The 12279-nt window shown below is 40.5% G+C and overlaps 1 protein-coding gene across 9 annotated transcripts in view; it reads left to right on the forward strand.

Moving 5' to 3' along the window:
* ZNF385B (zinc finger protein 385B) overlaps window positions 1–12279 on the forward strand; it is a 319282-nt gene that overhangs the window by 20764 nt on the left and 286239 nt on the right. For 4 of the 9 annotated variants that reach the window (XM_061608307.1, XM_061608306.1, XM_061608304.1 and 1 more), the window contains exon 2: window positions 436–540. The exons of the other annotated variants lie outside the window; for them this stretch is intronic. The gene's annotated coding sequence lies outside the window, so the exon portion shown is untranslated. The remainder of the gene's footprint in view (window positions 1–435; window positions 541–12279) is intronic. 9 annotated transcript variants of the gene reach the window in all.

Genomic DNA, 12279 nt, shown 5'->3' on the forward strand with positions numbered 1-12279 from the left:
TGCTGTAGTGTGGCTTCATGAGACTCAGGGGGATTGTTTCTATAGGATCTTTTCAAATGAAAGCTATTTCTTCTAAGCTTACCCTTTGGGATAACTATCCAATATGATCTTGGAGTGTGAGCATCCAAGTTCTTTTATCACGAACCCAAACTACTTCATCAGGCTCCAGTTCATCATAGGGTTGGACTCCATGGCAGTTACCATCATTCCTCTTTTGTCTCTGCCTTCTCTGGTTTTCCCAGTTAGTCAGTTCCTCCATATCCACCTGTTGGGGGAGCAACTGCTGTGGGGCCATTGGTAACTTTGTTCTGATACAGCATCCCATAAGCAACTCTGATGGGCTGTATCCATTTGAGAGAAGAGAGACCCTATATTCCATCAGTACCTTATGTGAGTCAGCATTCTTTTTCAGTTGCATCTTTACTATTTTAACAGCTGCTTCCACAAACCCATTTGAGGGAACCTGGAACTAGATGTCTGGTGCTGAAACCCCTTCTACAAATCTCTGGAATTCTGAAGTCTTAAGAGGGAGGAACTGAGGTACGTTGTCACTCCTGACCAGCTCTGGGACCCTATGTCTGGCAACCAAGAGGTCTTCTGTATCTTTAAAAGTTGTGCAGGGGGGAGGGAGAATTCCACCTTCTGGTTTTTCCCATTACAGTATTGCAAGAACACCTGCACTTGGCTGACTTTCTCTTCTCCTAAAGATACAGGATCAGTCTCAGGCCAAGAACCTGGCAACCCTAATACACACATACACACACACACACACACACACATACACATATATACAAATATACATACACACAAACTCTATATATATTCAGTGCAGTGGGGGATGCAGTGTCCCCCCCACCTTAAGACCAAGGGGAATGGAACAATCCACCCCACACTTGCAAGCCTGGGAAAAGTTATTTGCTTACTATGTGGTATATTTTGCTTTTGGTGCTACATGTCTGCCCCCTAGCAGTGGCTGAAATCCCGTATTCCTAATGCCAAATTAATAGAGGCAAGTTTAGACTTTAGTGCTGTAGAATGCACTCAGCACATATTTAGAGGATCCATTTTCTTTATGACTATTTCACATATTCAAAGCCCAATTCTTGTTTTTGCAGGGGCTAGGAAGAATTTTCTATGTTTAAAATTTGAAATGAAAATGATTGGTTTGTAGCTATCTTTTATACAGTCAACTTTCAAGGCTATATTTTGCTATGTAAACCACTTTAGGAACTTTTTGTTGAGAAGTAGTATATAAATATTTTTACTACTACTACTATTTTTAGCAGAACTCCATATACATTGTATACTAAAAGTATTCTGAAATACAGGGAAACCTTGCTGCACACCAAGGTTCTGTTCTTTCTAGTGGCTTATAAAACATTCTAAAGATAGAATACATCATTCCTATTTACTTGCTGATCTTCAGTTTACTGCTTGGGATAAGCATAAGCTTGGGTGTTTCAGGTACTTCAAACTTATGCAGGAGTATAGTCTGGTGTTGGAAAGGATTCTGTGACAGCACTGCTACCTTTGACGTTAATTAGATAAGATTATTGACTGAACTGATAACATTGAAATCTTGATTTCTGTCTGTGTTGCAGGTTGTAGCATTCATTTCACATTTCGTAGTTGTTGCTAAGACAACTTCTCAGTCACAATATTGCTTTTAATAGGCTGATTGTGTATTTTTACTGTTTTTGTGAGCTGCCCTGAGGGCAGGATATAAATCCTCTAAACAAACAAATGAATAAATATTCCAAAGTGTTGGAAATTAGAGTCTAGGGCATTTAAGGCTGAAATGTAAGTTAAAAAAAAAAGATTCCTCACATCCTCCCCCAGTTTTTGGTGGTAATTACCAGCACAAAAACAAAACAACTGGACAGTGCAACTATTAACATGCTTATTTTGCATAATTAGCAGATAATATGCACAGTATGCAAATTAGCCTGCCTGGATTTGTGGAACTGGAATATGGCAACCCTAAACTAAAACAGCTTTATTTACGTATTAATACACAGGGAGCCAAGCTGACTCATTCCCCTCTACGTATCCCTATTTTCCTCTCGCTCTTCTCCCTTCCTCTCAAGTACGTCCCCTTGACCCAGGAACTAACTACATACAAATCTTAAGTGGAGGCACCTTTTTAAAATATATATATTAAAAAATAGTAATATCCAGAATAACGGAGGTAACACAGTTCATTACCCAATGTACTAGTGATATTGACACTAATAAATCATGCACCAGTGTAGCATAATTGGGCAGATTTGCAAAAAATGTCATTTTGTGTACTGGTGGTAGGTTTGAAATCCAGATTAAACTTGGCTATGGAATAAAGGGTATGGAAAAGATCTGGAATCTGTGCAGAGAAGTGTGACTCTCAGATTGATGGAATATCTGCTAAGATTTCAGGAATGTGTCTGTACAGACAATGTAATCAGGTCCAGCACCTGGCATGACTGGGCCCTTGGGCACGAGACTGCAGTGGGCCTGGGTCCTCATGGTGACCCTCCCCAAGCAGCCAACACAAGTTTAAATAGGTCTGGCAGCCCCACCACCAGCACCCTAGTACGTGCACACCCACCATCACCCATGATGGTGGTGGGGGTGTCAATGAGTTGATGATAGGCGTGTGTCAGCTAGCTTGCTGATGCAGCAACATGGGAGGTGAGGCTGCTGGGCCTATTTAAACCTGCGCCAGCTGCTTTGGGGGGTATTTCTTGGGCAGGTAGAGCTCTTGCCCACGATTTGCATCAGCATCAGCCTGGCTACGAATCATGCCCCCTAACCCAATGCTCCTGTGGATCACAGAATGAGAGCTTCACCCTCCCATCCTCAGCCTGAGAAAGGGTTCTTCTGGGCCAAATGGCCCCTCTGGACTGCAGGGGCCCTTGGCCCTGTGCCCAACCTGGCACCCACTGGCATCAGGCCTGAATGTAACGGAACACTAGTTATTCCTAAAAAATGTAAAATGTGCTATTTTGGCTCCAATGAAAGCGGATACTATCAGTATTCCACAATAGATGTTCCATATGACCTCAGAATTAATTTGTGTCAAAATGCATCCATCCCTCACTCAGACATTTAACTTCTACAGTCCCTGAAAAGGAACAGTGGTATGATAATGTCATATATATTCATAACAGAAGAACTAGACTGGAGACAAGGCACTAAGGCAGTAATTGGAAATGGGAGGAGATGGCATGTACATACGGAGCAGGGACTGAGGAAATATGCAGATACTTAATTCGAGTAGGGCAACAATGAATCTGGCACAGAGGACACCTACATTTTTGGACTATACATTTCAAATTTTGAGAGAGTGCTGGGGGCACAAAATGGCTACTATGGGGGCATGGCACAACACAAAATTGCTACCATAAAGGCATGGCATAATACAAAATTAGAGTAGTCATGGTGAGGCTTTTCCTATTGTATTTCCATAGTAGAAAAGGATTGACCTGTTGAATTTCTGCCTGCCATGCAGCTGTTTAAGGCTCAAGAACCCTGATTTTCTCCAAAAAAACTAAACAAAAACCTAGGCTGCCATTCTGTACCCATTTACCTGGAGATAAGCCCCATTAAATACAAAAGAGACTTACTTCTGAGTAAACGTATATACCTGTGAAAGAAAACAAGAGCTTTGTGTTGTGTTTAAATCAGATCTTGGCAGAGGCACTTTATTAAAATATAGCAAGCAGCTGCTTGGAGAGAAATTTAGACAGGCATGGAGGCTACACACAAGCCCAAAGTTCTCTCTGTCCCAAGTGGTTTTCAGCACATAGGGATTTTTTCAAAGGCACACAGAAAGCTGCTTTCATCAGCACTACGCACATATGTTTGTCTACTTGTGTTTACAAGGTTGAGCATTCAGCAGTTTCTCTCGGAACGTTCTGTGACATATCTTTGCATTTTTAATGCAATTTTTTAAAAGATGTTTTTAAAGCTTTTTTAAAAAATATTTTAAAATATGTTTTATTTTAATGTATTTTAAAGTCTGTTTTTATGATGCTTTAAAGTGTTTTTAGTGCTTTTGTTTGCTGCCCTGTGCTGCTACTGGGAGGAAGGGTGGAATATAAATCAAATAAAGAATAAACATATTCTTCCAGCATATTTCAATGTCATTCTACCCATCACCCCTTTCACGTCTACATTATTTTGACGGAAGTTTGAGGCCTAGGAATTTTTAGTCCACATACCATTGCACTGTAAGTTAACTATACAGTGAATTCCTAATGAGTCCTCGGTCTTTACCTCCTGCAAAGTAGGAGACATTCCTAAGCCTCTTAGCAAAGTTTCACATTTGCCTTTTGGAGGGAGGAGGATACTTTAACGTTCACCAACATGTTGTGTAGTAGTACTTGCAGAAAATAATTCCTAGGCACTACCTGATCTCAGGTGAACCCAGCATAGGAAAGATGCATCCTGGCTATTTGGGTAAAGGGAAGGGTGAACTATGGATAAAAAAAGACAGAAGCAGAAAAAGTGCACTAAAAGGGAGAGCAAAACAGCAGCTCTTTAGGACCCAGGGATTCCTATTGCTTGGTGCCCAAACACACCTCTGTCTTCACTCATTGACTAATAAGACTGATAGGCAGGAGCAGCCAGGCTGACTCATTTTATGTAAATTACTTTGAAGGATACCAGCACATTCTGCTCCGTAAGTTTATTTCTAGAGCCGGAAGCTCTGAGCTACTTGCTGGGAGTGCCACTGAAAGCCTTTATGGGTGCCATGATGGCTGCAGATGATGGGCTGGTGACCTAGTAGATGTGGATGGCAAAAGCAATACATGATAATCAACTAGAGAAATGTTAACGCAGAGAAGGGGCTAGCATTCACATGAAAAAAAACCAGGGTGAAAAGAAATAGTGGCCATGCTTGCTGGGACTGATGAAAGTTGTAGTTCAGCAGCACCTGGAGGTTCATACGTTGCCCACACTTGCATTAAACCTCCTGTTGTATGTCTAATTTCCCTTCTGCTACCTTTAATACATGTGTATGTCTAGACTTACTGAACACAGGAATTTCATGCTGGATGTGGAGAGAAGGAAATCAAAGAGCTTCAATATCTGTGTTTAGTTGCTTTTGCATTGGGTGTTAGGATTGGGGTGGCAGAGAAAGACAGGAGGTTGTAGAAGAGGCTTGTGTTTGGTACTGAATTGCCTTTTTCAGTACCAAACATGGAAGATCTGGAACAGGTATCGTAAGAGACCATACAAGCTCAAGACGGACAATAGTTGTGGCATATCCTGGTAGGTATGGCTGAAAAGGAAGATGCTGTAGGAGCATCAAACAGAGGAGCTGCTTGCTTCTTGTGGGAGATCATGTCATAGCCTATGACTGTAGCCTTAGTAAGTATTCACTTGAAGTAGATTGAACTGGGAAAAATCAGTGATTACCTGTGAGATCATTTATTGTGTTGGCTCACTTGCGTGGCTGTAGCTGTTTTAGTTTTCTTTAAGAACAGCAGAAGCAGAACATGAATTGGTATTAGAATATTAGTACAAGTTTGTTAGATGCAAGACCATATGGTAATATCTCCATTTCTGTCCCTCTGTTGTGATGCTATATTGGGAAAAGTTGCATCATATGTCTATATCAGGATATGCAGTGCTTTTTTCAGTGAAAAATGTGGTGCCAATTCTCATATAAAACTGCTGTGGATGCCAGCGCATAACTGCTGTGGATGCCAGCACAAAATCACTGCCATGGGCCGTAAAAGAAAGAGGTGTTGGTGCTATGTACGGGTGAGTAGTGTCACAAAAAACCCACTGAGGTTATATATGATAGGAAGATGTCCATTTATTTTTAAAAGGTTCTGTGTAGAGAGATATTCTAGCCACCTGCCTCCAATGTTTACTTGCTTGATCTAAGGAGAAGTGTTATTTCTGAGAAGCCATGCTGCTTTGACAGTTATTATCCTATTGAAATCACTGATGCTTTAGATGCTACTGTAGAACAAACAAAATGAATTTCAGAGTAGTCTGCTAAATTCTTATTGCAGAGTGTTCTCAATTAAGTGGGTGGTAATCTGTCATTATTATTTTTTTTAAAAGCATCACAGTCTTGACAGTTTGCAGATAACCCTCAATAAAACATAGGTAAACAATGCCAGGAGTGGGTGGCTTCCCCCCCCTTCTAGTAGTTGTTCAGACACTTTGATTGTGAAAGTTACAGCCAACCATGATGCACCAATTGTTGGTGTTTGGATGTAGCATTTTTCCAGCAGTGCTATAGATAATGGCAAACTTCTCAGTTTTTAAAGTATAGTTTTACACAAAGTTTTTCCTGTTCAGGTTAATCCATTTGTGTATACAGGCACTGAAATATAAATAATATATTTTTTTTAAAAATTAAAAATAATTCTATCATGTGTGCTATAGTATTTTTCTTCTAAATTTAATGAAAGCAATATGTCCCTAACCACACATGCCAGGGCTTTGCTTTGCTTGCACACAGTGTCTCAACATTGCAGTGCTATCACTGGCCACTTTTGAACATAAAACACATAATCGTGAAAATCACAGTTGCCTTTTCTTTGTGTTGAAGAGTGCATAGGGGTTGCATATTTCCCCCTTCTCGCTATTGTGCTAGTTTTTAATGTGCGGGGTGTTTACGCTGGAAGGAGGGAGTATTCAAACAGCCACTTGTCCCATTTGCAGTCGCACCAAGAGTTGCACTATTATGTGTTGCAGATGTGAACTGGAAATCCCTATGTCACCATATGTGCGAAATGGCAAAGATTTAGGGATGCATGAGCATTAGTATTCAATTTGAAAAGAGCTGAACTTCTGTAAGCCCTTGATTATGTAAATGGCCTTGCAAAAGGGTTTAAGGTATTCATGGGGTAGCCACCTCCATCACTTCCTTTGTCTGCCCTCAGAAGGACGCAGCAATTTGCCTTCTGTTTTGGAGAAAGTGGTGGATCAGGTGCATTCAGAGTTTCAGTGGAGTGTCATTTTCACAGTGAGAGCACCACTGGGGTTTTCACAGACATTTTCACAATGAGGGGACTTGAACAATCAGTTCCAGAATCTTTGGTGGTAAAATGAAGGCTCCCTGCAGCTCTGGGAGTACCTGCTTTCTTCCTGTGCCCCAAGGTAAGTTACTGGGCGTTGAGGCACGGGGTGTGGTGACAGGGGCAGATGTGGTCACAGGCTGTGAGCAGGATCCTACTCACTTTAATAATGCTTGTGAGCATTCAAACAGGGGTGATCACTTTTCCAAGATGCTCACAACATCCTTTGAAAATTTTAAATATTGTGGGCAACCGCAGCACTGAAATACAGTTTCTGAGCTGTGGAACATGGTGTATTCAGCCTAATATATTGTATAAGGCAATTATGCCTATGCAGAACATATTTCTCTCAATGTATTAATTCAAATAGTACTACTTTAGTACTACTCCCTTATTCTCTGAGTGGTGGCTGGAATGTGGGAAACCAGGGTTTCAATCCCTGCTCAGCCATGAAGCTCCCTGTATGACCTTGGGCTAGTCATGGTCTCTCAGCCTAACCAACCTCACAGGGTTGTTGTGAGGATAAAATTTGGAGGGGGAGAACCATGTTTTATGCCATCTTGAGCTCCTTGGAAGAAAATGGGATATAAATGTAGTAGTAGTAGTACTTGGGTTTTGGTGTCTTTTGGAAGAGAGATTATTGAAGACTTACATTTTTCTAATATTTGCTTTGTAGTTCCCCCCCCCATTGCTCAGAGACTGTTAAGATAGCTGGCAGTCAACTCCTATCAAGAAAAATAAACTGACCCTCCTAGGTCATTACAGTATGTCCATGTGTCCTACTTGAAAGAGGACTGAAGGTCTGTCTAGTTCAAAGATAAAGAACCCTAATAAGGTAGAACAGAAGGAGCCTTGAAGTTGCCCATCTAGAGTGGACTGAGCAAACACATAGCTCACCTGGCCATACTCTTCCCCACTATGGTGATATCATGTGTTGCATTTCTATTTTAAATGATAATAATTCTTTCTGAATTTGCAGCTATATATATAAATTAGCACATGTAAATTTTGTGCAAATCTCTATCCTCTTTTGGTCTTTTTTTTTCTTATGGTAAGTGGCTACTTTCTACTTAAGAAACATGAGCATTCTTTTGCAAAATCTCTGGACTCTGATCAGGCATTATGGTAACAGCAAAACCATAGGTGAATGATGTAATCAGATAGCAAATCTGCAACAGCATAAACAGTATAAAACAATATTAATCTGACATCCTCCCAGCCAGCTATGGAAGGATCTATAATAAATTTACTCCTCAGTAGAAATGAAAGAGTCTTTAAAATATTTGCTTATTGTGGAGCCTGTGTTTGTGTTTGAGAGAGGCTTTTTCTTTAATTGTTTTATAAACAGGCTATGGTATCATATTCTAAGTTTTCTCAACACTTGGAGCTAACAATTGGATGCCATATTAAAGGTTAATAACTTTCAATATCATTGGTGTCAAGTTCATCAGCATTGGTGCTGATCATGAGCAACATGGCTGCTTCTTGTTGTTTTTAAAACCCAAACCCTGCTTCTTATATTAATCTAAATTCTTATTGCTAATCTATTGTATTTTTTTCATTAAAATGTAGAATATAAACCCTTGTTCTAAATCAATTACTTTGTTTTTGAACAATTTTCAAGATGGAATAAACCCCTTTCATGCATTATATGCAGGGGACTCTATGCAATGTCCTATTCTTGAGTGAGCCCTCCTCCCTGAGTGGGCCTCCTTCCTATTGTTGCCTGTACTGCCCATTTGCTTGCTCTGGGTCTTGAGAGAAGGGTAGGTAGGTAGGTAGGTAGGTAGGTAGGACAAGTTGTATGGTGGTTACTTGTTTTTATCATAAGAACTTAAGGAGAACCCTGCTGGATCAGGCAAAGTCCCATGTAGTCCAGCCTCCCATTCTCACAGTGGCCAACCAGATGACTATTGGAAGCCAACAAGCAGGACCTGATTGCAACAGCACTGTTTCCCACTTGCCATTCTCAGAAACTGGTATTCAGAGGTGTATTGCTCCTCTCACGGTTTGCTCTCTCAGAAAGAGCTGGTGAACAGACAGCAACAGCAGCAAAAAGGACCAGCAGGAACCCCTGTCAATCCAGGGATTGATGTTGGGCCTCAGCAGATGCCCAATAATGCTGACATCTGATGCTGGCCCTTGATCCATCCCTGTCTTTGGGAGTTCAAGAGGCATCTTTAGCCCAGAGTGCCTGTCATCAACTTTAGTTAGTGTGCCAACAATGTTCCTTGCTAGTTATCCACGCTTTGGTCATGTTTGGGTTAGGTTAATGTGTTATAAGTGGGGCTACCTTTCAAAAGCTGCTCAGAAATTTCAATTAGTCCCAAATATGGTGGTGTGGTTGTCTGGCCCTTGATACAATTAACATATTACACCATTCTTGAAAGAGCTACATCGGTTTCCAGTGTAGTTTCAAACTCATCTCAAAGTGCTGATATTATTTTGTAAAGCATTAAATGGTCTGGTACCTGGTTACCTGAAGGACAACTTTTTCCTGTGTGAAACCTGCCAGTTTGCTGAGTAATTCACCATCAGAAGCTCTTCTTCCAGTGTTTTCACCACTGGATGTTAAGCAGATTGCTGCAGGAGTGGTTCTCTACCTGTGGCTCCTTAACAGTGAAACACTTTTCCTTAACCCAGGAAAATCCTGGTGCAATGTAAAAACAATTTAATTGTCCCATGCCATTCCTGTTAGTGTTTACTGCTGATTTTTTTGTTTGTTTGTTTCATTTATAGACCGCCCATAGCGAGTGGCTCTCTGGGCGGTGTACAAAAAGGTTAAAATACCATGTTCACTGGTTTAACTGTTGCTGTTATTGTTTTTTGTTTTTGCATTTTGTTTGCATTGTGTTATGGATTTATATATTTCTTTTAAATGTAAATCTCCTAGTTGGCTAAACCTAACCCTAGTATGGGAGGAAGCACTTCCCTGTTAGAAGAGGTTGGTCCTGAGTTGCATTTTATTTTGTACAATGAAAACCTGGATATGGTTGGTGTGTTTTATATTGCCTGCTGCTTAATGTAATTCTCTGTACAGAAAATAGCCTGCTTAAACATCCTTCTTAACATTGCAGTATTTTCTGTAAAATACAGTACATTTTGGTTATTTTTGTGATGCATAGCAATTCAAAATTATATGCTTAGCTGACCCTTTAATTAGTTCTCATTCTGTCTTACATGATTTATAGCTTTATGGTGTCTATGTTAAAAATGATATATAGCTTAATGAAGTGGAAAGCCAGTGTGAGCTCACACCTCCAGTTAATTGGAGATGCTATAGTATGCTGAAGGAGAAAGAAGTAGAAGTTAGCATCTCCCACAGAGAGGACAGGACAGTCCAGCTTCTAGTGGTTTGTAATACTGAGTCAACTACAGTCCCACTGTTTTTTTTTTGCTTGTATTAAGAGGGAGGGGACAATGATCCCTGAATTCTGAACTGAGAACAACAGTAGTGTACAAGGACCACAGTGATGATGACAGAAGAAAATTTGGAGTAGCTGGAAGTTTTATTGAAGTTTGAGGAACTTTCAGAGAAGGGCTATAGTTCAGTGGTAGAGCTCATTATTTGAATTCAGAAGAAACCAGGTTCAGTCCCTGGCAACTCTAGGTAAGACTGGGAAAGGATCATGTCACCAGAGTATGAGACATGATGCTGCCAGTCAGTGTGTAGGCAATACTGAGCTAAATGGATCAGTGGTCTGACTTGGTATAAGGTAGCTTTCTATGATTATAAGTTACTGCTGCAGATGCCTGACACCATTGAAACATCAGTGAGGAAAAATTTAAGTAAACCTGCAGCTGTACATATACTTTTCCATCAAAAAGAATTAATGTGCAGGGTGAGCTGAAAGGTGAATCATGGATAGGTGTTGCTAGGTTTATACATGCTCTGTATCATGGAGGTAATTTGTCAGTCAAGATGCTTTTATTCTCAGCTGAATTGTACATTATGGCTGCAACAAGGGATGGTACATGGAGGATTTCTTCATGATAAACATGACAGCAGCAGTAGTAGTTGAGAGCATCTTAGCACATGGAATGCTTTATATTGTGCAAAGTCTGCATGTGATGAGAAGTTCTCACATGTTGGGCTGCAAAAATAGAACCACTGAATGGAACCTCCATGTGTATGCAATTCAAGAGACTGCCTGTGTGGCTTGATTAGAAGTTCAGTGAAATGATTAATGCTTCATTGATTTGAAGCATGCACAAACATACAAGCAATACTTTGTAGTGCCCTTTTTGTTCCCTTGACACCATTTGTTGAAAGGCAGAAGTTAGTAAGATAAGAACTTGGTAAAATAAGATACTACCTAGTCTGTGTTGTCTCATTTTCCAAGACTGACATAGCTCCTGTATATCCAGAGTTAAATCATGAGTTTCAAATCTGCTGAATGTAAAACTGCCCCTTGGCAGAGGGAACCAATAATAATGTTGTCCTTACATTTCTTCTGCAAAAATTACAGGACGCTTCTTAAGCTAGTAAGCTAAGTAGATTGCATGTTGAAAGCTGATATTTTGCTTGCCCTGGGAGGAGGAAAGATCCAGGCATCAATGGGATTAAGCAGCCCACAACTTTATTTAAAGTAAACTATGTTGATTGCATAGTCAAAACAGACATTTTGCTTTCTACTGCAATACCTTTGAGTGGTTGTGGGGCATGATTAGTGTTTTCCTCTCTTGCACTTCAGTTTCTACAAGAGAAGTAGCAAATGCCATAGGTTCCCTGCAGAATGATGCATGAGTTGCAGGGGTGTGTGCAGCTCTTGTACTCCACAGTAAAGAATAATGGATTTTAACTTCATACGTTATCATGTACAAAAAAGCACACAGAGAAAAAGGAAGTGCAGCACATTTAACCTATGTGCACTGAGAGTGAAAGTGTAACACATGAAAAAACAATTTGCCCCTGTTTTAATCTGTATAAATGTCACTTAAAACTGATTATAACCTCACATTTCTTAGGCAAAGGCTGTTTAGTGTGTGGGATTGCAACATTTCATTTACTGATATTTTTACAAGGCATCCACATGATGCTGTTATGGGGTGTGTGTGTATACAGAAGAGCAGTGCAATTTCTACAGGTGTAGATGCCTCAGTGCTGCTCTTCCATCCTTGAAGCACCTCAGTTGCCTCCAAGCGTCAGTCTAGTACCTCAACTGCCTCAAAGGCATTGACATGGAATTCAGTCCTGTTACCGCATTCTGTACCATCAGTTATGGCCATATGCTGGTTATAGGGAGGCTGGAGGAACAAG

Source organism: Rhineura floridana, chromosome 2 (assembly GCF_030035675.1).
Source record: "Rhineura floridana isolate rRhiFlo1 chromosome 2, rRhiFlo1.hap2, whole genome shotgun sequence".
NCBI classification, from domain to species: domain Eukaryota; kingdom Metazoa; phylum Chordata; class Lepidosauria; order Squamata; family Rhineuridae; genus Rhineura; species Rhineura floridana.